Source organism: Aedes aegypti, chromosome 3 (assembly GCF_002204515.2).
Source record: "Aedes aegypti strain LVP_AGWG chromosome 3, AaegL5.0 Primary Assembly, whole genome shotgun sequence".
Lineage (NCBI taxonomy): Eukaryota > Metazoa > Arthropoda > Insecta > Diptera > Culicidae > Aedes > Aedes aegypti.
The window spans coordinates 212,360,379-212,387,812 of NC_035109.1; the positions used below are offsets into that span (position 1 = coordinate 212,360,379).

Genomic DNA, 27,434 nt, shown 5'->3' on the forward strand with positions numbered 1-27,434 from the left:
TACAAGTCGTAATGTTACCTTATCGCGAGAAAAAAAAAGGATTGGTCGGTCAAAAAACTGCAATTAGTTTAATGTGACTAGCAGGGTCTGGTAGAAAACTTAACTGAATATACGTACATATTTTATAACGATTTTAAAGTTATTACGGTCTAACATCACCATGTAATATTTTCATCTCTAAATCAAAGCTCTAATTCACTCCTTTAAAGCATAAAGCTTTTCATCATCATATAGGTGCTGAAAAAATATATGTTTTTATTTTTAATCGATAAAAAATACAGCAAAAAAAAAATAAAAAAAAACATAAAAAATCCATCTTAAACCATGCGGAATAACTTTTTTCTCCCACGACGAACATTTTTGACCCCTTACAAACTTGTTCTTGTTTCACTTAGATCTTTCAAATGAGATATGAGTCATCTGTGTACATTCCGGGCCCAGATTTGCCCAATCTCCTTTGAGAGGATTTGGAAGAAATTTGGTTGGGCACTGGCCATTTGAAGTTTCTATGGAAATTACTATGGAAAAAACAAAACTTTTGTGTTCAGTCCTCTAACTGGTCGTAATGATAATTTATGAAAATGTGAACAAACTCTACTCATGTGAGACCTTCCCAGCTACAACTTTGTCGAAGACCACATTTTAATGGGACGTAAGGATAATTCGTTATTAGTGATAACAAAGTCTAAATCTGCTTTTTTGCTGTAGAACATAGTAGCCTGGATTACTTTGATCTATTCTACCCGCCAGAAGCACCACGGTTGCCTGCCGAGCAGTTGATTAAGCATGCAAAATGCAAACCTAGTTTATGATTAAGAATAGCAATTTATCCTCAAGTTATATCAATATGTGGTCTTCAGCAAAGTTGTAGCTGAAAGGATTTCACAGGAGCAGAGGTTATTCATTTTTCCATAAAATATTATGTCGAAGAGATAGAGGCCTGGACACAAAAAGTTGGCGTTTTCCATAGTAATCTCCATATAAACTTCAAATGGCTTGTGCACAGTCAAATTTCTTCCAAATCATTTCAAACTTTTATAAGATGCTATTTACCATAATATAAATCGTTTAAGCATAGGGGAGCCAGCATTTCAAAATTTGCATCACTCTAGTGGGGACGTTAATGCCAAAGAAGAAGTAACATTTCTGATAATGGTTCTGGTGGAATTAGAAAAAAAATCTTAGTGCTGATTCACGATTTATTCCCAAATGAACACCGTGAAAATGTTGCTACATAGGATTTTTTTTAAACCCAATTAAATTCTTTTAGAAATGACTGACAAATTTGTGAAGTGTATGCTTCATTGCTAGCACATGTTATGCAAAAGTATAGTAAAAAACCCGAAAGAATAAAGAAAATCTTAGAATGTTTCATGGACATATTCTCAGACAGATTTTTAAAAGAATTCCTCGTTATTATTTATTAAGAATGCTTGGTGCAATTCACGACAGATTCACATTAGATTTCAAGAGAAAACAAATAGATACATTTTGTAATTGATTCTTGAAGGATCTTCGAGAGTAGTCCATGAAAAATCCTTGGCCGTATTCCTGAAACATTCACTAGAGAAATTGTGGACAAAATTATTATTTCGAACAATATATTGTGAAATCAACAATATTTATAGTTGTCTCTAAAACAACCTAAAATTTAGTTAATTCGACCGGACAAATGATTACGGACACTATATTTTGTTCTCCGTGTTTGCTTGACATATGCTACTGTAAAGCATTTTTACATCAAAGATGTTTTATTTTTTTAAATTCTTTATTTTAATACTAATTATATTCACATTCATTCATTTTTTATATCTAAGTGTTCTGTGTTAGAAAACACTATCATCCTGATTTGTTAAAACTAAAATAAGCATTCATTAATATATTGTTAACGATAAATGTAAGAATTCTACAGAGGACTGGCACGGCTGTCATCCTGTTCGGCTCTTCCTCACATCGTTTTGGTACTTCGCGTTTTGGTACCCACTTTCTGGTCGGTTTGCCCTAACTTGCTCCTGATTTTCGAGTATACGGCTCATGTGCTGCTAGTGCTAGTTTCTGGTAATTAAGTATATTGGGTTGAATCGTCGTATTTGATGACGCTTTTCCTCTTTTCGACATTTTTTTTTAATGTTTTACGCATCAGCGAGGTATCATTGATGTCTCCTATCCAGAAAATCATATTTTGCATCCGAGTAATCGCTGCAACGTCGCTCAACTGTCGCGTCGCTGGACTGTTGAGCGCTTTGCAGTTTAGTGCTCCAGCGACGCATTGAAATAGCCTGTTTCGCTCGAGCACTAACATGAAAAGGTCGCCAGCGACCAGCGACGATTTGGTCGCGCGAAATAGTTGAGCGAAGTTAGTGTTCGTTATTGATTATGTCTGCACTGACAATATGTTTTGTTAGTCCCAAAAGAATCAAAACAAATACACTGGACACCATGTTGAATCAATGTTGGATAGTTGGATAGCATTGGCTCATTTCACCCCCCTGGAATTCTACGAAAGGTGGTGGGTGCCAACTTCTTGGATTTTTTTTTCGTTAATAACGGAAACCGTTTCTTTAGGCGCCGTGAATGGGTAATTTTTCCTCAGCGTAGTGTATTTTTAATCATAAGTTGAGATATTTAACTACATCGGTAGAAATTACATAAAAATGTTGCGTAGGATCGGAAAACCGCTGCCTTTTATGCAAATTCTGGTGTTCGAGTCTTGTGGATTGGACCACTGTGCAGCTTTTTTATGACGTCCTACACTGAGAACAGCGAAGCGGTCGAAATTACTATATCAGAGGGCTAAATTAAATACACAACGCCACTTGATTTGTGCAGACTAAATACGCATTTATTTTGAATATTTGTTGCATTCAATTTTACCATGGCACCATTTGGACAGTAAAAATTACTATATCATGGTTAAAAACTTGCAGTAGACCAGAATCGAACCGAGGTTCTAGTGATTGTCAAGCGCCAACGCTTACCACACGGCTATCAATACGGTTCGATTGAGACGGAACAAAACGCAAATAAAAAACGTTCGTGATAGCTCAATCGTGGTTGGAATAGTAAATTTAAAAACTCGTTCATGGTTCTCATTACTTCAACGCTTGTTTCAGTGTACTTTACACGGGAAAAAAATCTGTGGTAAAAATTACTATTGTAGCTGACTACGCCTATTCTTGAAACTACCATGGAATTTCAGATCAATTTACTATGTTTACGGTACATCCCACCACATTACTGGTACACTTGAAAGAAATAATTTACAACAATCTGATTTCGACAGACATGGTAAAATCAAGCGCATTTCTGGTCTGCTGAAAATTGCCGGTGCGAGCGCTTATTTAACCCCCTAAAATGGCAGTTTTTACAGGGTGGGTGTACGGCTGTCAACTACAAACAAAGCTCGCCTAACAATCATCTCTTGGGCGGGCCGTCCCAAACAGCATCATCTCTCACGCGGGCCGACCCAAACAGCACAGGTCGAAACGCGGGCCATGCCAGACAGCAAATGCTGATGCATTTCAACACTCAAACAGCGGGATGCCTAGCAGCGTTGTGAGCCAAACGAATACACCCACAAAACATGAACGGTACACAGCAAAAAATAATGTAATCCACATCGATGTAATCCATGTCGATGTATAAAAAATCCTATGTAACCGCTAATTTCATATGCAATATAGCATATGTTTGATGTTATATTACATCGCCTTCAAATTACACAGAAACAACATAACCATTTTCTATTACATTGAATTTGTGTAATAATCACATCGACACAAAACAAATATTACACAGAAACAGTTGCAACCAAGTCGTTCCAGCCTATTCGAGTGATATTACACAATTTCGATGTCATTTTGCATTCAACACCAATGCAATGATACATCTAGCAACACTGCCCATGCTTTGTTTTGGTCGGTGGTTAAGATGGCCGACGTCGCAAAAGTTCGCAATCGCGATGTATTGCGCAGATTTATCGTAGCCAAAATCTCGGAAATCCTATTTAAAGTATAGAAAAAAGTGTTTTTATGTACAAAGAAATCATTATTAGTTTATAACGGATGCAATTTGTGATGTAGTGAAACGAGAATGTGTATAATTCAATGAGCCATCAAAGCGGAGCCAACCCCCCAGCAAAATTACAATTTCCTCCTGGCCAGTGGCACACAGCGGAGTTCAACCAAGCAGGCAAACATCAGCGACCAGTAATAGCCGAATCCTATTCACACTCCTCGGAATTCGTAGGAGGATCATTGACTGAGTGCTACAATCATAAAAGCGGTTCCGGCGACCTTCCCGTTGATGTTGCGAGGAGAATCAAGTACCTAAACAAATAGCTGCTGAGCCTGTTCCAGTCCATCGGATTTTCCCATTGAATCACAGCTTCCGTTAGGAATGGAGTGCTGTTCCTTCGTAGCCGTAAGCATACATGGACCCAATGTACCAGATCATCCGCAAGGCACACTGCAACGGAGTGGTGCTTCAAAAGTGTGAACGCTCGATTCAGTATTGGAACGGCGACTACGGATAAACGGGTAACTATAAACTGCTTTTATCTCCTATGAACACCCTTTCATGTTAAAAAAATGTGTTAGCCAGCGTGTGTGAGCTTATATCACACCAGTTGTTTTTTATCGAGGAGTATTCTGCGAAAGATTACATCAACAGGTGATAATCTACGATAGATTGGGCCTAATTAGCCGTAGCGGAGCCTTCCTTAGCCGAATGGTTAGAATCCGCGGCTACAAAGCAAAGCCATGCTGTAGGTGTTTGGGTTCGATTCCCGGTGGGTCCAGGATATTTTCGTAATGGAAATTTCCTTGACTTCCCTGGGCATAGAGTATCTTCGTACTTGCCCCACGATATACGAATGCGAAAATGGCAACTTTGGCAAAGAAAGCTCACAGTTAATAACTGTGGAAGTGCTCGTAAGAACACTAAGCTGAGAAGCAGGCTCTGTACCAGGGAGGACGTTAATGCCAAGAAAAAGAAGAAGCCGTAGCGATACACGGCTGAGGTTGATGGGTTCGAATCCCGTCGGTAGAGCATTTTTTCGGGTTGGAAGTTCACTCCAATTCCTAGGTCACATAGTATCTTCGAGCCCGCCATACGTAGGGTGTTTATCTATAAGGGAAAAACCTGAAAAATCCGGGAAATTGTAGAACATACCGGGAAAAAACACTACAAAATTTCGCCAAGGGAGTTGCTAGAGCGATTGATAACGGTAGCAAGGTTTTCATGAGATGCTTTAGGAATCAATTATTGACCAGTTAGGATGTAGAGCTACTTGGGCACTTCTATGGTTCACTTTGGCATGAGGGGTTTCTATCGACCGAATTGATTGCAACTTTGCAATAAGTAACACATCAATATGACGCACATTGATACCAAATATGAGCTCAGTAGCTTTCAAAAAACCCCACCGCCGAAGTGAATCAGAAGTGCCAAGAATAGGATCCGGCTCCCTACTTGGAAGTTCTTTGAAAATCACTAAAAAGTATTAGTGCATTTCAAATGAGAGTTTAAGTGGATTCTGGAGTTTTGGTGGAGTCTCTTGAAATTTCAAGCAAATTATTAAACCTGAGATTTTTTCCTAATGAAATTCAGAACACATTAATTAAGAATTGATGGATTCCTAGAGGAACTGATACGGATTCTTGAAAAATTCTTGTTTAGATTTCTAACTAACTAATCCGTTTTCTATGACAAAGTGCTAGTAAAGTTCCTGACGAGATTTGGTATGGATGTCTGCAGATGAATTAATGAATTCATGCAAAGCTTTTTGATGAAATGGCAAGATCTTTTAGGTATTCTCGGGGATTTTTGTTTACTTGACAAAATATTTGATGAATTTCTGAGAAGATACTTGTTTGGAGTTATGACATTATTTTTTGCAAGGAAGTAATGAAATGTTTTTTTGCGAAATATACTGCTTCGCGACTTAAAAGGGATGAACCAACATGCGAAGTTCGAATTTTGACCAACTTCGCCGCGTCGCGAGTCACTTCGCTTTAGTGCGCATCTATGCCCTCCGCCGTGTTTTTTTTTTTTTTTTTAAGAGACTTTCAGCCCGAGGCTGATTTGTCTCTAAATCCGCCGTGTGCCTTATGCGCACTATTGAGAATCGAGTTGCGACGCGGCGAAGTTGGTCAAAAATAAAACTTTGCACGTTGTTAAACCCATTTTCTAACGCGAAGCAGTATATTGTTTCTGTTATAAAGATCTCTCCTTACATACAACGAGAGTTGCGCCAAAATCAAGAATTTCTGGACCATATTTAACGCATAATTTTGAAGGCATTTTTAGAGGATGGTTTGGCCGTTATAAAAATTGTTGATTTGTGGAACAATGATCTGAATTTAGATGCACAGATCAGGTTTATATATAACTCCAGAATTTCTTATGAAATCTAGGGGATGGTACACAAATTATGTCACGCTAAATTTCAACTTTATTGACACCCCACCCCCACTCTATGTCACGTTTTTTGTATGAATCCTCCGAAATTTTTGTAAGACTTGTCACGCTTGGCTTGACCCCCTCTCCGCGTGACGTAATTTGTGCATGACTCCTGAGTGTACAGCATTTTTCGCAGTTTGGTCTTTTCGATTGAAATAGTACTGACATACTAGAAGGTTATTTCTATTGGGTCCCAGATAGCAGTAGCGGTAAACTTAAAGTTTTTCAGCAAGACTAAGCTGCGGGTCGTGAGTTCGAATCACATCACTTAAAGATCTTTTCTTGATTTCCTTGGGCATAAAGAATCTTCGTGCAAAATCAACTATTTTTTAGTAATTCGCATTAAAACGAAAATTTTGAAAGTTAAATAAAATATTAAAACTTTGTTCTAAAATCAACACTTAACTTACTTAACACCAGAAGGAAAAACAAGATTTTTATAGGGAAAAAATTCTGTGGTAAAAAATACTATTTTAGCTGACTACGCCCATGCTTAATCCTACCATAGAATTTCATGCAAATTTACCATGTTTACGGTACATCCCACCACATTACTGGTAAATACGACAGAAATTATTGCCACCAATCTGATTTCGACTACAGACATGATAAAATCAAGCGCATTTCTGGTCTGCTGAAAATTTTCGGTGCGTGCGCTTAAGTTAATCACCTAAAATGGTAGTTTTTACCGTACATTTTGTTTTTGTGTAGGAGTACAGTGAGCCTTTGTACGTGTCATAAATCCATTTGTTCTTTGATTTTTACTGTGCACCGTGTGTTGCTGCTGTCTCACTCTCTCGCACGGGCAACTTGAAAACAGAGCGCACAGTAAAAGTCAAACGATTTATAGCATGCATAGGTTCGTGACCTATTGCTCAATGAAATATGTTTACATTGCAATTAGCAAATACCATTCGTTAATTGCAATGCTTATACATCGTCAAAGTAACACTAAAATGCATTTAAGTGCATTTATCATTAAAGTTTGACAGTAAATTTACTATTGGATAAGTTAATTATAATTTTTAAGCTTTTCGCAATTGCAAAAAGCGTTGAACAAAATTTGTCATTGAATTTGTAAATTTTCAGAAAATATTGTGGAATTAATTCAATTATTGGAATGAATGAGTGTGGATTAGTGGATTGCTGTAAATGTTAATAATTTTCGGTATATTTCAACATTGGTATTTTGTTATTTAAAACTAAATTTTTGTGTTGGACATTTGTAGTTACTGAGAAAAATAGCCAATTCTTAGAAATGACTGAAAAAGGCTAACGGTTTCTAAGAATGTTTATTATAATTATTATTATTATCGTTATTAACGAGATTTGCAACCCGGTCATCTCTAAGACATTTTTTTGTAGGGTTTGAACATTTCTGAATTACAGGAGAAATTAAGATGATTGTTTAACCCTCTAATACCCAACCCCGCCTTTAGACGGGGTACACTTTGGAATTTTGTGTATTTTTTTGTAGCTCTGAAATCAAAATGATTTTATTTTTGGCTTATACCTTGACTCATGACACGCATATAAGAAAAGTTTTTTAAGACTTTTGAAATTTTTTTGTATTTTTAGAAATTGTTTGAAAAATTGCATTCTTATATAACCTACAAATGCCTGGGCTTCATTTAACGTGTAATATAAAAAATCGTACCTTTTATATTTTTCTACGATTAACCTATCACAAACGAAGAGCCTGGTGGTATTAAAATCATTTCAAACCTGTTTTTCCGTTAGTTACACGGAAAATAAAATACGCTCCGAAAAAAAAAAATAAAAATTTAATATTTTTAAAAATACCGTAACAATTTAAATTTTTATTATTGCCAAAAATCAACAACTAGAAAAGGCTTCAAGAAAAAATGAAAAAAGCTAGGGATGTTCAAAAATAAAAATTATAAAAATCAAAAACCAAAATTTAAAAATTTGTGAATAAAAATAAATAAATGCCCAAAACGTGTTTAGAACGATTTTAGATAACGAAAAATAATACTTAAATCGAAAATAAAAATTTGGGTATTAGTGGGTTAATAATATTACGGATTTTATTGTATGAGTTTATATGATAAAAACTTGAAAACTTTCACGAATTATTTGAGTAGGCCAAGAACAAATAAATTTTTGGGAATATTCAAACATTGTTAGAACAACAAATACATCTTAAAAATGTTCGAACATTGTTACAGGTTTTTGATAAAAATTGCGTTTTTTGTGAATGTTTTAGTGAATTTCGTAAATTTTTGGTAAATATTTGGATCATTTACGAAAATTTTAAAGTTGTTAGAAATTATTGTGTAAATTCCAAAATTGTTAGGTTTTTTAAGAAATAAAAAATAGTTATATTTAGTGTTCAAATTATTTAAGAACGCTGAAAGTTGTAGAAAAAAAATACATAAGTGAGCATATATTGAAATCTCTCTAATTCTGCTAAAGTTGAGTAATTCTGGAAATGTTGACGGTGTTAAGACTATGTTATTACTGATATTATTTTTGAAATATTGAAGAAAATTACATAAAAAAGATCTTCTTTCTGATGTATGTACCAACTGAGACAGAGCCTGTTCCTCAGATTAATATTCTAATGAGTACTTTCACAGATATTCACTAAAAGCTTATTTTGCTAATTGAACACTTTTGCATTTGTATATCGTGTGGTAAGCATGTAGGTACTGTATGCCTTGATCCTGGAAATTCTACAACATTCCAACACTACTATATTGTCCATATTCGCATAAATGTTCCAAGTTTTTTTTTGTGATTTTCTATATACTTGGGACAGTGCTGTTACGAGCAGTATACTTCGTTTAGAAACTTTCACAGGGATTATTTCCAAACATTATTTGTTATTTTTTCAGTTATTCTTACCGTGATTTCTTTAGGTGATACTCTACACTAGTGTTTCCCAGAGTGGCCGAATTCGCGTTTTTCAGGTCCAGGGGGACGGAAATTTGTAAACCTGAACCAATTTATTTGACACCTATCTATTTCATCGTATGTTAGTTGTACAAGCTCTTTTTTAAATTATGGTAGCAAATAACAAGCTCGTTTTCAAATTATGATAGACAACACTTGACGATTTTCATTAAGATCTGAATGGTTTTGCCAAACAAAACATTGAATATATTTATAAAGAAGAAAATATATGACAACATTTGGCGATATTTGAAATTTATTTCAAAATCCAAAATAAATATTGATGACTTTTGTTAGGGGATATTTCCCATTTGTTACTCAACTCATTGGTACCTATAGTACAAATGATTTAATTAACAAATCAATGTGATTTTGATGGGAAAATCGAGTTCTAATGATAAAAGCACTAAATGTCACTTACGGAAATCACCTCACTTAAAAATTGGCCTGATGGCACAATTGTATAGATTAAAACATCAGAAAACAACTAAATTGCACTGAATTAAAATTTAAAACATCTTTTTAACGTTATACACTAGACCCACAGTTATGAATCATTTAAGGCTCTGCTTAAATTTGAAAAATTCTAGAAAGCAAAATAAACAATATTTTTAGACGAAATCAATGCCAAATGGTAAAGTGGGATATACACCTGCAGTTCATGCACAATGTTGTCATTGAAATTGTTGAAAACATTTGAAATTTGCATTTACTTGAACATGGTCTAAAACCACAATTTATGAATCGGCTAAAAAGTTGTCCACAAATATGAATCAATATGAACACGATTTATGAATCAGTTGTCACTTTCAATTATTTTGCAATTAAATGCAATATAGTTCATATGTTTATAAGAACACCTCCTCGGACAACATTAATTATATCCGGGGGGTGAACCGGAACCAAGTATTTCAAGAATCTGCATGACATTGCTTGACTTTTAATTTTGCTACTGAGCGGGTATATGAACATTGAATTTGTTGATTTATTTTGTAGCATGTTCATCTGGAGGATGATGGCAGGTAGTGTAATTATACAATCATTAGATCTAGATGGCAGAACTCTTAAATGCTTGACTCTTCGACTGCCCTTACTGATGATTCCAATATTATATGGCGATTATATGGCGACACATTACATACGTGAAAAAAAAAAGATTTTTCAAAAGTGTGAATACCTTTTACTTCTCCATGTGTCTGATAGAAGAGACAACAGTTCAGCCTGGGAGTTAATCTAAAGAAACATACGTGCAACATAAGTGATCATAAAAAATGACAAACAATTGATATCGATATCAATCAGGGAGGATGCAAACCAGTTTTTTTGTTTCCCACTGGTTGCTTTTGGTCCTTCTGCAGAAGCAATACCCCGTTTTTATAGCAAAATTAGGAAGAATCTATCAGGTGTAATTAAAAAATTCTTTACATTTTTTACATCTATTCTGTTTCATTTTGTTCCTCACAAATTTAAGATTTTTTATTTGTCCACAAATTATTCAACATAATTCTAATAATCTTATAATAGGCCTTACATAAACCACGTCCACAGTTTTTATGGTCAAATAAGACTATAATCCCCATAAATAACTTTTTTCATAAGAATTTGTTTTTTTTTTTCAAAATCATGAGAATTCATTAATACCGTAAACCGGGGTAACATTGATCAGTTTTTTGAATATTTCTTAAATATTTCATTTGAAAAAGCAGATGTATCAATCTTTATATTTTTAAAACAAGTACTGGCACCAATTATTCGTAAAAGTATACTGTATTTTGTCCTTTGAAACATTTAACCACGTTTAAAAAACATGTTTCAGGCAGTTTTTTGATTTTGCTGATATGAGGTAACATTAATCACCCATCAAAATAATGATCGGTAATATTTAAAATGTCATTTCTTACTGAAAGCATGGCTCCTGAAGCCGAATATGAAGTCCAAACCCTTAAAAGTTCTTTACTTTTTCAGTGATTTTAAAATTTAAAACTCCTTGAACCATGGAATACGCCTACAGGTAGGAAATTTCCTACGAAAATTCAGCATTCATTATAGTTATTAATTAATTCAGCTTAGTTGAACATACTTATGAGGGTTTTGACTGCGGAATCATTTTCGACGATGCCATTTCTAGTAATATCCGCATTTTCTTTGACTGTGTCGTTTACAGATCTCATGTGAGACACGAATCATCGGTAGTGTGATAGAATTTGATAGAAATCATTGTTTCGAAAAGTTAAAACACCATTCATGGTTTGAAAATATTCCATCAACAAATGTTGAATCGAACCTTTCATGAGAGGAGTCGTTCCTATCAATGTTACCCCGCTTATAAATGTTACCCCGGATTACGGTATGTTCAGATTCCTTTTCCACAAATTATTTTTCCGTAGTTTATGAACAGTCCCAAACCAATTTTAAATTAAACTTTACATTGGGAATTATTTGAAACTTAAAATCATTTTTAAAAATACTAAGTATTAGTAGTTTAAACGCTGACTCATAAATTGTGACTGGTGTGTATATTTCCCACAATTTATTGATCAAGTATTTACTCAAAAATCTCAGGCAAATTCGTATAAATCCGCATTTTTCTCTCATAGCTATGTTTATTGAATCTAAAAATGTTGTCTGGGGCTCATTCCCTCACAAAAAATCTTTGAAACAAAACTTTAAAACGTCGTTTTTAGCTAGGCGTCAAAGTTTGCCAAAAATGCAGCCCAAATAGCTACAAAAAGAATTTAGTAATATTGTTGGTTCATACCGCGATCAAAAGCTTTTTTTTTTTTTTTTTTTTTTTAATTAGTATTAATTTAAACATTAAATTCATTTCTTATATCTAGGTGTTCTGTGTTATTAGACAACACTATCATCCTAATTTGGTAAAACAAATTTAAGATTTAATTAACATTTTGTTAACAACATATTACATTTCATTTGCCGTTGCAGTTCAGTTTTTTTTACAGGTGAGTTGATTTCACCTGCTTATAAGAGAAAAAAAAAAGTTTTTAATATACTTAACCTTACTTAACCTAAACATATAATGCATTAATCGTGGCAATAGAAGATTGTAACGATTTTTGCCTGAAATTATTAATGATTGTATTTGACATTTGTTCCAATGTTTCAACATTGGATATTCTATGTAACTCATTGGTACTATACCAGGGAGGAAGCCTCAGAATCATTTTCAAAATTTTATTTTGAATTCTCTGCAGAGCTTTCTTCCTGGTATTACAACAGCTAGTCCATATTGGTACAGCATACAACATGGCTGGCCTGAAAATGTGTTTGAATATCAAAAGCTTGTTCTTAAGACAAAGTTTTGATTTTCTATTAATAAGAGGATAGAGACATTTTACATATTTATTACATTTGGCTTGAATGCCCTCAATGTGATTTTTGAAAGTTAAATTCTTATCTAGCATGAGCCCTAGATACTTAACTTCATCTGACCAATTTATTGGAACCCCTCTCATCGTGACAACATGTCTACTTGAAGGTTTCAAATAAAGAGCCTTTGGTTTATGTGGGAATATTATTAGTTGAGTTTTGGAAGCATTAGGAGAAATCTTCCATTTTTGCAAGTATGAACAAAAAATATCCAAACTTTTTTGCAATCGACTACAGATGACACGCAGGCTTCGACCTTTGGCGGAGAGGCCTGTGTCATCCGCAAACAAAGATTTTTGACATCCCTGAGGTAGCTCAGGTAAGTCAGATGTGAAAATATTGTATAATATTGGTCCCAAAATGCCACCTTGAGGAACCCCAGCTCTTACAAGAAGTCTTTCAGATCTGGAATTCTGATAATTAACCTGAAGTGTACGATTTGACAGATAACTTTGAATTATTCTAACAATGTATGTTGGAAAATTAAAGTTTTTTAATTTTACAATCAAACCTTCATGCCAAACACTGTCGAATGCTTTTTCTATGTCTAGAAGAGCAAGACCAGTAGAATAGCCTTCAGATTTGTTGGAACGGATCAAATTTGTTACACGTAAAAGTTGATGAGTGGTCGAATGTCCATGGCGGAATCCGAACTGTTCATTGGCAAAAATTGAATTTTAGTTGATGTGGGCCATCATTCTGTTCAAAATAACCTTTTCAAAAAGTTTACTGATGGAGGAAAGCAAACTGATTGGACGATAGCTAGAAGCTTCTGCAGGATTTTGGTCTGGTTTTAAAATTGGAACAACCTTAGCATTTTTCCATTTGTCAGAAAAATATGCTAATTGAAAACATTTGTTAAATATATCAATGATAAGCTACTTTCTGGAAGTTTCTTGATGAGGATGTAGAAAATTCCATCATCGCCAGGAGCTTTCATGTTTTTGAATTTTTTAATAATAGTTCTCACTTCATCCAAATCAGTCTCCCAGGCATTTTCGAAAACGATTGAGAATATTTTCGAACTCCTGAGTAACTTCATTTTCAATTGGACTAGTAAGTCCTAAATTAAAATTGTGCGCACTTTCAAACTGCATAGCAAGTTTTTGAGCTTTTTCGCAATTAGTTAGTAATAATTTGTTTTCCTCTTTCAATGCCGGTATTGGCTTCTGAGGTTTTTTCAAGATTTTAGATAATTTCCAAAAGGGCTTAGAGCCAGGGTCCAATTGAGAAATTTTATTTTCAAAATTTTTGTTTCTTAATTGAGCAAAACGTTTCTTGATTTCTTTCTGCAAATCCTGCCATATAATTTTCATAGCAGGATCGCGAGTGCGTTGAAATTGCCTTCTCCTCACGTTTTTAAGACGGATCAAGAGTTTAAGATCATCGTCTATAATCACGGGCTCCGGGCTTCAACAATGGAATTTGTTAAAGTTTCAAGAGCATTGTCAATATCAAGTTTAGTTTCTAAAGAAATGTTAACATCAAGATTAGAGTCAACATACGTTTCATATATATTCCAGTCGGCTCGTAAATAATTGAAAGTGGAGCTGATAGGATTGAGAATCGCTTCATGGGATATTTGAAATGTAACAGGGACATGATCAGAATCAAAATCAGCATGAGTAACTAATTGGCTACAAAGATGACTAGAGTCGGTTAGGACCAAATCAATCGTAGATGGATTTCTAGAAGAGGAAAACAAGTGGGGCTATCAGGGTATTGAATTGAGAAATATCCTGAAGAGCACTCATCAAATAAAATTCTGCCGTTGGAATTACTTTGAGAATTATTCCATGACCAATGTTTGGCATTAAAGTCACCAATGACAAAAAATTTTGACTTATTGCGAGTCAATTTTCGCAAGTCAGTTTGGGGCAAATTAACTTGCTGCCCAGAGCATTGAAAAGGCAAAAAGGCAGCTATGAAAGTATATTTACCAAGTTGTGTTTCAACTGAAACACCTAAAGTTTCAAAAACTTTAATTTCAAATGACGAAAACAGTCGATGTTTTACACGAATGATGCTTGCAACTCCCCCACATGCCCCATCAAGTCGATCATTACGATAAACAAAAAAGTTAGGATCTCTTTTGAGTTTAGATCCAGGTTTTAAATAAGTTTCGGTAATAACTGCTATATGCACGTAAATTTTACACCAACTTGGACTGCTTCACTCATAGTGGTGGCTTTGAACATTGCATCAATCATTAGATTCAATAGGGTCCTAAAGCCCTGTCTCAATTTTAGTGCCAAACGCATAAGTTTAGGTCACAAACATATGTTTACTCAATTTTCTAATGTTTTCCGATGGTTTAAGCCCAAAAAACATTTTTTAAGTTTTTTTTTAAATTTTGTCACACCCCTTGGTTCAAACTCAAATTTTGCGTGTATTTTATTTTCCGTGTCCCTTCCGAAATGTCAGAAAAGAACAACCCCGGTGTTAAAAAGTTGAACCCCTGTGGTATTTTTGTCGACTAAGCGAACGTCAAACATGATCTCAAGTGTCAAGGTTCATTTATGGATCCAATTTTTAAATTAAAGTTTTAATATGATTTATCCGATATTTGAGCGGGAAAAAATGCTAAAGTAGTTGCAGTAACATGCTCTTTCGTAATATTAAATGAAAACATGATTTCATTAAACATTTTAGGACCCTATTGACCAGTTAGAAAATTAAAATCAGAGGCAGACATGTCATGTGATTTCCCATTGGTCATGGAATAATTCTCAAAGTAATTCCAACGACAGAATTTTATTTGATGAGTGCTCTTCAGGATATTTCTTAATTCAATACCCTGATAGCCCTACATGTTTTCCCTCTTCTAGAAATCCTTCTACGATTGATTTGGTCTTAGCCGACTCTAGTCATCTTTGTAGCCAACTGATTACTCATGCTGATTTTGATTCTGATCATGTCCCTATTACAATTCAAATATCCCATGAAGCGATTCTCAATTCTATCAGCTCCACTTTCAATTATTTTCGAGCCGACTGGAATATATATGAAACATACATTGATTCTAACCTTGATGTTAACATGTCTTTACAAACTAAACTTGATGTTGACAATCAGGGTGTCTACTACCTGGAAAAACCTGGAAAACCTGGAATTATCAGGGGATTTTATTCAACCTGGAAAAAAACCTGGAATTCTCAGGGAATTTCAGCTATAATCAGGGAAATTATTTTGCATCTGTAATACAAGGTAGAATATGTTCTTTTCGTGACAGAAAATCTTTTCAATCATAAGAATTTCGGCTGCGCCGCTATAAAGACGCTACTAGAAATATTCAGTCCCTATTTTTATTACCGATTTTTATTTATCCAACATGAAACATAAACTTAAGACTGGAAAGTTGGTAAAGGCAAGTACAGTTCCAATTTACAGTTCGGTGTCGTTCATGACCGTATGAAACTTGGTGGAAAACATTCCAAATTTATTTACAAAAACGTTTTTCGACTATTTCACAAGTTCTGGAAGAAATTTGAAAGAATGCTTCAGGTATTCTAGTGATTCTTTCTGGAATACCTTCGTGAGCTTCTCCAGGGATGCCGCCAGCAATTTTTCAAGAGATGCTTAAATGAATTTCTTCACAAATTTTGTCAAGAAAATCGTAGAGCACTGCAACATTATTACCTCCAGTAATTTTCACATAGTTAACTCTGAAAAAAAATACATAGGATTTTCTCCAGATGGTTTTCCACTGATTCATTCACCGATTTTTCCAGTTGTTAATTCTAGGAGATTCACCACATATTCCTTCTTTGCACAAATGTACATTCCATAATTTCGATATTTTTTTAAGAAATCCTACAATGATTCCTACGTCGTTATTTTTTTTTATTTATTACATGGATTCTATAAAAAAATCATCCACGATTACTTTCAGAAAATGCTCCGAAAATTTCCTCAGGCCTTATTCTGATGAAATCTTTTATGAATTTTTCCAAGAATTCCTCAAAATATCCGACCTAGATTTTTTCATTAAGTTTCTCTAGAAATTTTTCTCAGAATATCTCCAGCATTTCATCAAAACGATATTGCTGTGGTTCAAACATTTATCTAATAACTTTTCAAATAATATTACCAAACTTCGTGGATTCTTCAAAACATCATTCAAGGTTTCACATAAGTAAGCTATTCTAACAAGTATTTTTCTAATTGTTCATACTTAAATTTCTTCAGGGAGTCTCTTCGAAATTCTTTTCGAGGGTTTTTTTTTCAGTTATACAGTCGATTCTCCATATCTCGATGTTCTACATCTCGATATCTCTCCCTATGTCGATAATTGCTTCGGTCCCTTCATTCTGCATACGATTTCTCTCTCCATATCTCTTTTTTTTTTAATTCGTATCATTCCAAACATTACATTCATTTCTTATATCTAGGTGTTCTGTGTTATTAGACAACACTATCACAGACAAGCAGACGTCACATTCTCGTCATTGTCCATCGACCACCTTTTTAACGGTTGATTCAAAAATATGGTAGGTGGCCAATCAGCCACCAACAGCGCTTGCATCGTTTTTGTTCGTATTTGACGTTTACACCCTACCGCCATCTGTTTGGTCTGTCGGCCAAACACGGCGGTTTTAGCATTGGGCGTACATGTCCTCGTGACTAAAATTTTGATCGAGATTTGTTCTAAGTGTTAAGTCTGTTTGTATGTGACACTATCATCCTACACGCAAACAAATTGTGCGGTAAAAACTACCATTTTAGGGGGTTAACTTAAGCGCTCGCACCGGCAATTTTCAGCAGACCAGAAGTGTGCTTGATTTTACCATGTCTGTAGTTGGAATCAGATTGTTGTAAATTATTTCTGTCAAATGTACCAGTAATGCGGTGGGGTGTACCGTAGACATAGTAAATTGGTCTGAATTTCCATGGTAGTTTTAAGAATGGGCGTAGTTAGCTAAAATAGTTATTTTTACCACAGAATTTTTGACCGTGTAATTTGGTAAAACAAATTTTATTAACATTTTGTTAACAACATATTACATTTCATTTGCCGTAGCAGTTCAGATTTTTTACAGGTGAGTTAATTTCACCTGCTTATAAGAGAAAAAAACGCTTTGAATATACTTAATCTTACTTAACCTAAACATATAATGCATTAATCGTGGCAATAGAAGATTGTAACGATTTTTGTCTGAAATTATTAATTATTTGGTTTGACATTTGTTCCAATGTTTCAATATTGGATATTCCCTGGCCACGATCACAGGGTTTGACGGTGCCAAAGTAGAAGGTGCACCATAATAATACCCGTCTGTGAAACATATCACCTTACCAATACTTTGGCACACCTCTAACGGTTCATGATTTATCATGAAACGGCTGCATTCAGGCGGAGGATCTGTTAATATGTTTCGGCATATTATCAGGTCCTCTTCGAACGGAGGGACCGCCAGGGCTCATTAGTTACTTTTAAACCAGTGCTGGTTGTTGATGGTTCAGTTCATTTACCACGAGCTGTAGCATCCTTTGTACTAATCAGTAATGGTTGTTAAGTTTCGAAGCTAACGTGTGATCAATCGTTTTATAATGCAGCATAAGAATGGGTGTTTGGTGGAACTGCGCGTAACACTTGTTGTTTTTAAATTTAGTGATTGTGTTGGTGCTAATGGTGTGTTTATAATAAAATCTATGGTGATGAAAATTTGAAAATGAAATTGGAAGTGATTCTGATAGTTTTGTTAGAAATATAATAATGATGATATATAATGATATGAACTCTACTAATTTAATAAAGGCCATAATACATTTTGCCATCATTTCTATGAATATAAACATTATTGCCTAGTTCTTCAAACATGCATGATAAAAGTGTTAATAATGACAGCGAGTGCAGGAAAATGGATCTAAGTGATTTAGTTTTACTGTAACTTTGTTGATAGTGCTAAATTGTAGTTTGAATAGTAATGACTCTACAGCAACAAAAATAATGAAACATTTTAATTGAATATCTTTTAATTACTTAGTAATGCTAACAGATGGTAAATGCTAATAACAATGAATTTATATGAAAATGGTGTGATGTGAAAAGTGATATAATGGAAAGTATATCTGAAGTGTATTACGAAAGTTGATGAGTGATAATCGGTGAAATACGTGATAGTGTCGAAAATAAAAGTGACGATAGTGAGTGATGAAATGAAATGGGGAATGAGGATCTTTTAATAAAACTATTTCGTTCTTCACTTTAACCACTCTAGTAGCATTTCAGGCCTTATCATAGTTTGATAGTAGTCTGAACTACTAGACTGCAAAACTACGGTAAGGGCTGATTGCTGCTAGGGTACACAGTGACCATTTGAGCAACATTGCTCAGGAACGTCTGTGTGATGAACGCAATAGAGGCTTATAAAAGCAAATGCTGGGAAGGAGCTTAGGGCAGATTAAGAGTGCCAGTACTACCCCTATCGCTACCGACAAAAAAAAAAAAAAAAATGTTTCAATATTGGATATTCTATGTAACTCATTGGTAATATACCAGGGAGGAAGCCTCAGAATCATTTTCAAAATTTTATTTTGAATTCTCTGCAGAGCCTTCTTCCTGGTATTACAACAGCTAGTCCATATTGGTATAGCATACAACACGACTTGTCTGAACATTTGTTTGAGAACATGTTACTCCTTTCGAAAATGTCTCTAAAGGTCTTTGGAGGGATTCCTGATGGAATCACCGAAGTAGTTTCTATGGTTATCCTCAGAAAAACTCTAGATTGAATTCTTGAAGGTATCAAAAACCAAATCCTTGGAAGAATTTCTTATAAAGTTCTATAAAAATCACAAAACAAACTCCTGGAGAGATCGTTTGAGTAATATGTGAAAGAAATCCACGGTAAAACGAGCAGTAATACTTGTCGTAATGTCGAGGGACTCCGACAAGTCTTAGAATGAGGAACCAAAATTTCATGACGTGGTTCATGTTGTTTTTTTTTTGCGAGAGGTATCTAAAATTCTTATTTCCAAGGCTATCAAATGCTACCAGACCCGATTTCCCCAAGATATCATCTTGAAAAAAAAAAAAAAAAAAATGCCCTCCAAAGAAATTGAGTGTATCGCTAATGCCCATGATTCAGAATTTCGTTTTAGGGGAAAGGTTTTTTCCCTTATGTTCGAATAAACTATTTTCTCCATCTGATTTTGATGATTGAAGGCACGTTCAGATCATTTGAAAAGAACAATTATTTTTTGTGGAAATCAAATAAAAGTCATTAAATTGTTTTTTCTAATGTTGAATAACTGAAAATAAAGTTTTTGTTTAAAAAAATGAAAAACGCTTTTATGTGTTATGTTTAAAAAATGTTTTTAAATTTAAGTATTTTTTGTTTAAATGCTTCGAAACACTTTTTTGAAATAAGTTTTTAGTAATGTAAAATAAACTATTCATCAATCTTTTATGTATTTTGGAGAATTTACAGAGTTTTAAATCGTTTTTTAAACCTGGAAAAACCTGGATATCTCAGGTAATTTCATTTCTGTAAATGAGTAGACACCCTGACAATGCTCTTGAAACTTTAACAAATTCCATTGTTGAAGCCAGGAGCATTGCAATTCCAAAATGTGAAGTAAAATTTGAAACCGTGATTATAAACGATGATCTTAAACTCTTGATCCGTCTCAAAAACGTGAGGAGAAGACAATTTTAACGCATTCGCAATCCTGCTATGAAAATTATATGGCAGGATTTGCAGAAAGAAATCAAGAGACCCCAAGTAACCAATAAGCCTAAAAATCGGTCCCAAGTTGGTTCTATAGTCGATTTAAAAGCTTGGCCGACAGGGCTTATTGGAACCTGAGACGAGACTCGCGAAGACGGTCTTCTTTTTCTGTGATTGCTGAGTTTTTTCTTATTCCACTTTGTGTTTATACCAATTATGCGCATGCTGTTCAAATCCTCACATGAACCTCTCAGCAAACAATGATTGAGTTTGCTACACATCGAATCATAAATAGCCGTTTGAGTGAAATTTCATGCCAGCAAACGTATCAGACATAAGAAATAATTAATCTTCTGCTTAGATTTATCAGCAACTTTGGAAAAAACTGCTCCGCCGACTGAGGTTTTTAATAACAGTTAACTTTGAACACAATACTTTTCACTTTTTCAGCCATAAAAACGGTGGGCTGCATTTGACGTTTCGTGAGAGGGGAATCTGGGCTGCATATGACGTTGATATTTTTCCTCTTCGCGAGTCTCTCTCAGATTGGAACTATATCGTAATTGAGGGCTGTTATAAAGCCACTTTTGGCGAACTATTTGGCTGATAAACAGCCTACTCGTATCGTGTCTCTGAAATGAGTGATGTCAAATTTTTATAGCAGGTGGCAAAAAGAGAAAAAAAAGTTGTTTATCTTTCGTTTGTTTTTCTTTTCTTTCATGCTCCCTTTGAGCACGTGGTTTTCTTTTTATTTCGTTGCGTGGCCCAGGCCTAAACTGTTGTCGTCCAAGTTCCTATTTATGATTCCCGTCGCATTTCCCATCTGCTCCATTGTTGCACGAGTGGATTGGTATGCTTAACATCATATTTTAAAAAATAAGTTTGTAGCGGTGTGTCTATTTTTGTCCTGCTGAATCATGAGTGATGCCGGCATGGCATTTGACTATATAGCTATGTGCATAGCAGCGCAGAGGAAGCAAAATTCACAAAACAACCAATCGCTAATCAACATCACCCTACCACAATCTTTTACAATCGATCTACTAATCGGATCACATCTTAGATCGTATTATTTATATTAAAACATTCATGGTAACGACGTTCATCGCAGATTTGGTTAAATTTCAATACATACAAGGTCCTCATTTGTTTTATTTTCTTGGGTGAGAGAAAAAGAGGCAGATAGATGTGTTTCGCTTTATTACTCGCATGTTGACATTTGCGTTCGATATTTCTCATAGGTGCAAGCGCGATATGAAATCTCTTTCATCTTATTAATACCGATTCAGTTTTGTTTTGGTTGATAAACGTCATGGAACTAGGCCGTTTTAAAGCATTGACAGACGTTGTGTACGGCTCAGTGGCACAGCACTAAAGCGTTATATACTCATATACGACCAATATGAGTGCCTGAGGGTCACAGTGCCTATAAGCAATTTAAAATGTTTTATGAAGCTAATAGGCACTGAAAAGCCGTTAAATGGCTCATATACCGCTTATAACAGTGCTTGTTGGTTACCTCCCAAGTAACCACAAGCATTATACCATTGCATTAATTTAACTGCAAGTCAACATTTTTTGCATTAATAATGTTATCATGCATTTATTCAACAACTGTCAAGCAATGATCCATTTGATTAACATTATAAATGCTTTGTAGCATTATTTCAATTCAGCATTATGTTTAGCGTTTAGAGTGAATATACAGTTATTCTGTCATACAAGATTACGTAACCTCATTGAACGCACACGCACTCGCTCATTACGTTTTGTGGGATATGGAAGAACAATTTTTATAATGAAATGACTTTCTTCCATCTCGAACCCCCATTTCATGATCTAAGGATATATATTTATTTATTCAGAATTATGTTGTATTTTATCTATGAGCGAGAAGAAATGTCGATCAATTTCTCTTCCTTGAAATCTTTTCAATGCGCTAGGGCTTTGTTTTGTGGGTTGAGTCCTGTTATTTCCTCTATGAGAAAGAATGGTGATCCAATTTTTTTTATTGATGTTTCATTTGGTGAGAAAAGGAAATCACTGTTGTTCAATCGCCTAAGAGAATTCTTTCTATTCGTCAATAACTGGGCGAATAGTAATGGTTAACACACACAGTGGCTTCGATTATAAAGAACTTTTATTCTACCTTATCACATCAGCAGCTTTAGCATAGGACACCAACGCGCCAGGCATCCAGCACACCATCATCCTAGTTTTGGGTTCGAATCCTGATTCCAACAAAAAAAAATCATTGAGATGTTAAAGAAAACCATTGAAAGGTAGCCAATGGGCTCATTATTTTGTTTACTTTTAACGCATGCCCTAAATATACATTATTTTAAGCTAATATACATCTTGAACCCTAAAAATACAACACGGTGTGCCAGAAACCGTTATTAACAGAAAAATGTCCATGAATTTGGCACCTACCATTCGAAAGATATAGTATTCAAGCATCTTCTCCGTGAATTTGAAAATATTATAACGAGGGAATCGAAAGTTATCGTGATTTGAAAGTTTTGAGCTATTTTGGAAGGGAAATTCACATGCTTATAAATATTTCCCAACGGTGCATCATTATTAACTTGTAAACCAGCCAAGTTATCACCAGATTTGAATTGAGCATTCAAAACATGTGATATCCAAGCACCTTCTCTGTAAATTTGAAATCATTTCGTCAAGAAAATCTGAAGTTACAGTGATTTGTATTTTTATGATTATTTCTGTGAAGTTTAAATTAGGGCTGATTTATATGCCTTTGTTATGAAAGTGTACGTAAGTTGCTAATTAAAATGTCTATAGGACTGACCATCGGCATTCAAAAAATATAGTAGTTAATTATCTTCGGAGTTAGTTTGAGATTATTTTATCAATAAACAACATAACTAGAGTACTTTGAAGTTTGGGAGTCATTAAGATTTTTTTTAATCGTCTAAAATTTTGTTCGCAACACGCATTTGATAATTTCGACACATATTAACTTAACAGATTTGCATTCAACTTATATCTTACATTGAAGAAATGCAGTGTTTCGTTAAACCATAAGCAAATGGGTTCGTTTATGTGAATTTTGTTTCATTTCTGCGCGTTTTGCGGGGTAGTGTTTCGTTATGGCCCAAATAAGTATATTGGCGAACCTGAACAATTTGAAAGTGGCACCATGTTGCTCAGTCGAGGTTGGATTATCAACTAGGGAGGTCGTTTTATGCTAGTGTTTTAAATAAGTTTAATATGATGGTGCACATTTCGTTCATGACAGCGAAGGGGATACGTTTATATATGTGTTTGTTCAATTTATAGTTAGTATGAGTTTATTGTAGAAATTAACCTTGTTTCATGTTTTGCAAAATATGTAAATGCAACAAGCCTTATATTTTGTTTAGTTCCTAGAATTATTGGATACCATAAGCGTCGACTTTTCCTTTAGATACTGATAGATTACTTTTTGGATTAATGCTACATGATTTGCGAAATCTTTGAATAGTTCGTCATCAAAGGTATCGATCATACATTGATTCTGTCATGTTTTGTGCATATAAAAGGATTACTATTTATGTTATTTTATTCATTATGTTGATGACTTCATTATGTTTTAACAGAGGTATAACAGGGTATAACCAGTGAAAATGATGTGATGATCCCTAGGACTATTGAAATTGAGCGTTTTGTTTACCAAGACGAATCTGTAATATAACCACTTCCAATTTTCCAAACTCCCATTGACTTCTCGTGGAAGTGCAGAGGATTCCAACGGCTTTCTCAAAGATAGTATCACGTAAATACTTATTCCATAACCCCAATTGACATGTATTCGGACGCAGCAGGACGCGGTATTGCTTAGTACAAGGAATGAGAATTCCATTACTTACACACTGAGAGTGCTGCGATTAATCCTAAGTAACTTCCGTTGATTCCTTGTGCATGTAATAATGCTCTTGTAATAACGGAGAGTAGGCGGTCAATCACGCTATTAAATCACATTGATCAACATATTGATAAAAATTTGTTGCAATTAGTAGTGGTAAAAACATTCATCCAAAACTTCAAAGTATTTTAGTAGTGTTGTCTATAGATAAAGTATTCTCAGACTAGCTGCGAAGAGGCTTGAATAATCATCTTTTGAATGCCGAGTGTCAGTCATGTGGACATTTTTATTTGTAAATTCTGTGCACTAATATAAAAAAGACATAAAAAAGCTCTAATTTAGACTTCATAGAAATAATGGTATATATACAAATCACTGTAACTTCAGATTTAGTAGACGTTATGATTTCAAATGTACAGGGAAGATGCTTGGATATCACATGTTTTGAATGCTTGATGCAAAGTTGATGGTTACTTGCCTTGTTTACAAGTTAATAATGATGCACCGTTGAGGAATATTTATGAGGTTGTCGAGCCAAGCGTGACAAGCCTTACAAAAATTTCGGAGGACTCATACAAAAAGTGTGACAAAGGGGGGGGGGGGGGGGGGGGTCGAAATAGTTGAAATTTAGCGTGACATAATTTGTGTACCATCCCTAAGCCCTTTTGGAAATTATCTAAAATTTTGAAAAAACCTCAGAAGCCAATACCGGCTTTGAAAGAGGAAAACAAATTATAACTAACTAATTGCGAAAAAGCTCAAAAACTTGCTATGCAGTTTGAAAGTGCGCACAATTTTAATTTAGGACTTACTAGTCCAATTGAAAATCAAGTTACTCAGGACTTCAAAAATATTCTCATTTAAGAGAACGTTTTCGAAAATGTCTGTGAGACTGATTTGGAAGAAGTGAGAACTATTATTGAATAATTCAAAAATATGAAAGCTCCTGGCGATGATGGAATTTTCTACATCCTCATCAAGAAACTTCCAGAAAGTAGCTTATCATTTTTAGTTGATATATTTAACAAATGTTTTCAATTAGCATATTTTCCTGAAAATTGAAAAATGCTAAGGTTGTTCCAATTTAAAAACCAGAAAAAATCTTGCAGAAGCTTCTAGCTATCGTCCAGTTTGCTTTCCTCCATCAGTAAACTTTTTGAAAAGGTTATTTTGAACAGAATGATGGCCCACATCAACGAAAATTCAATTTTTGCCAATGAACAGTTCGGATTACGCCATGGACATTCGACCACTCATCAACTCTTACGTGTAACAAATTTGATCCGTTCCAACAAATCTAAAGGCTATTCTACTGGTCTTGCTCTTCTAGACATAGAAAAAGCATTCGACAGTGTTTGGCATGAAGGTTTGATTGTAGAATTAAAAAACTTTAATTTTCCAACATACATTGTTAGAATAATTCAAAGTTATCTGTCAAATCGTACACTTCAGGTTAATTATCAGGACTCCAGATCTGAAAGACTTACTGTAAGAGCTGGTGTTTAGGTTAAGTAAATTCAAAGCGTTTTTTTTCTCTTATAAGCAGGTGAAATCAACTCACCTGTAAAAAATCTGAAATGACCGTCATGCCAAATTTCCCTCATGTCAAATGGCATTATGCAAAATAACCATAGCCAAATGGCTTTGTGCCAAATGGCCCGCTCCCGTGCGACGGCTATGATGTTCAGGATAAAAAATCATGAATTTTGACTCGTCGCACGATATGAGTGAATAATATTACTTAAGTGTCCCTCTGAGGCCCTAATTTGGCCCACGCTTCAGTAGGTTTTCAAGACTATTTTTTAATATTCTCCTAAATGTTGGCAGGAACCTCATAATGGTTCATAGTTTTATATCTATGACGATCTGCATGAAAAATCATGAATTTTGAGCCGTCACACGATAGGAGTGAATAATATTACAAAAGTGGCCCACTTAGACCCTATCAGAACCGATTCCGGGGTATCCCGAAGTAGTCAGAACCTCTTATTAGTTCGTGGGATTATTGCTATGATGTTCAGGATGATACGTCATGAAGTTTAAGCTGTGTCGCACGACATGAGTGAGTAGGATTACAAAAGTGTCCCTCTGAGGCCCTGCCGGAACCGATTTCGGGGTATCCGGATGTGGCCAGAACCTCATTTTGGTCCATGGCATTATATCTATGCTGTTCAGGATAAAAAATCATGAGCTTCGAGCCGTCGCACGATACTATTCTTCAATTTTCAGAATATGTCCTATTGAGTACATTCAGGAACCGGTGCCAGATGACCAGGTATCCGAAATGGCCAGAATCGATGAGAAACAATGTCATTCGACCTTCTGGCAGCTTTTTACTTACAGAAAGTACACAATTAATAATTTTTTTACCGCTTATCTTGGAAAAGCTTCGTAAACCATCACTTCCGGTACGAATATATCCCATTTGAATCCGGAATAACTCCGGAACCAAGTGACCCATCCCATTTCTTCTGGAACATAATAAGTCTTGAAGAGTATACAGTTTGTTTGAGACCGAAAGATGCAAAATCAGTCTGTAACTGGCCAAGTTATGATTTTTAAAAGCTCAGTTTTAATGAAAAGTCAGACGTTGCGGGTTTGAGAGTCTTAAAAATAATTTTATTGATTAGTCTACGGTTCTACCGTTGACGTACTAATTCCTTCATTTGACAAGAGTGTATGAAATTTATAAAATAATTATCATGCAAATCACCTAATATAATATCCTGTGCTAATATTATAAATCAGAGGGTTTACATGAGGGATGCATGATAAAAATATATCCCGGTGTTTTGAATAGAAACTCTTTTTATCAAATCCCTGAATATTTACTAGACATCTATTGATATAGAATATTAAAACGATAGATGTGTATTATTATTGAATAATATTTCCTTGTTTTTACTTTTCATTTTAGATCGGCGCGAATGATGTGAACCAGCTCTGTGGATCATTGATGAGAGGTTTATCGCCTACGTTAGGCGTCCTAGCCAATATGCTTCATCGTTGTTATCATTGTAAAATTGTTTAGGACAATAAAAATATAATAAATAATTTAAATTTAGTATATTTTGTTTGTTTGTTTGAAACACTTTTTATCTTGTTCCCATCAAATTCTCTCAATGGTT

The 27,434-nt window shown here is 34.7% G+C and overlaps 1 long non-coding RNA gene across 1 annotated transcript; it reads left to right on the forward strand.

The window, feature by feature from the left end:
- The first annotated feature begins 3,784 nt into the window (after positions 1 to 3,784).
- On the forward strand, positions 3,785 to 27,366 carry LOC5570056. The gene is made up of 2 exons (XR_002501383.1): positions 3,785 to 4,538; positions 27,224 to 27,366. It is a non-coding gene; the product is annotated as an uncharacterized LOC5570056 (long non-coding RNA).
- Positions 27,367 to 27,434: the final 68 nt, after the last annotated feature.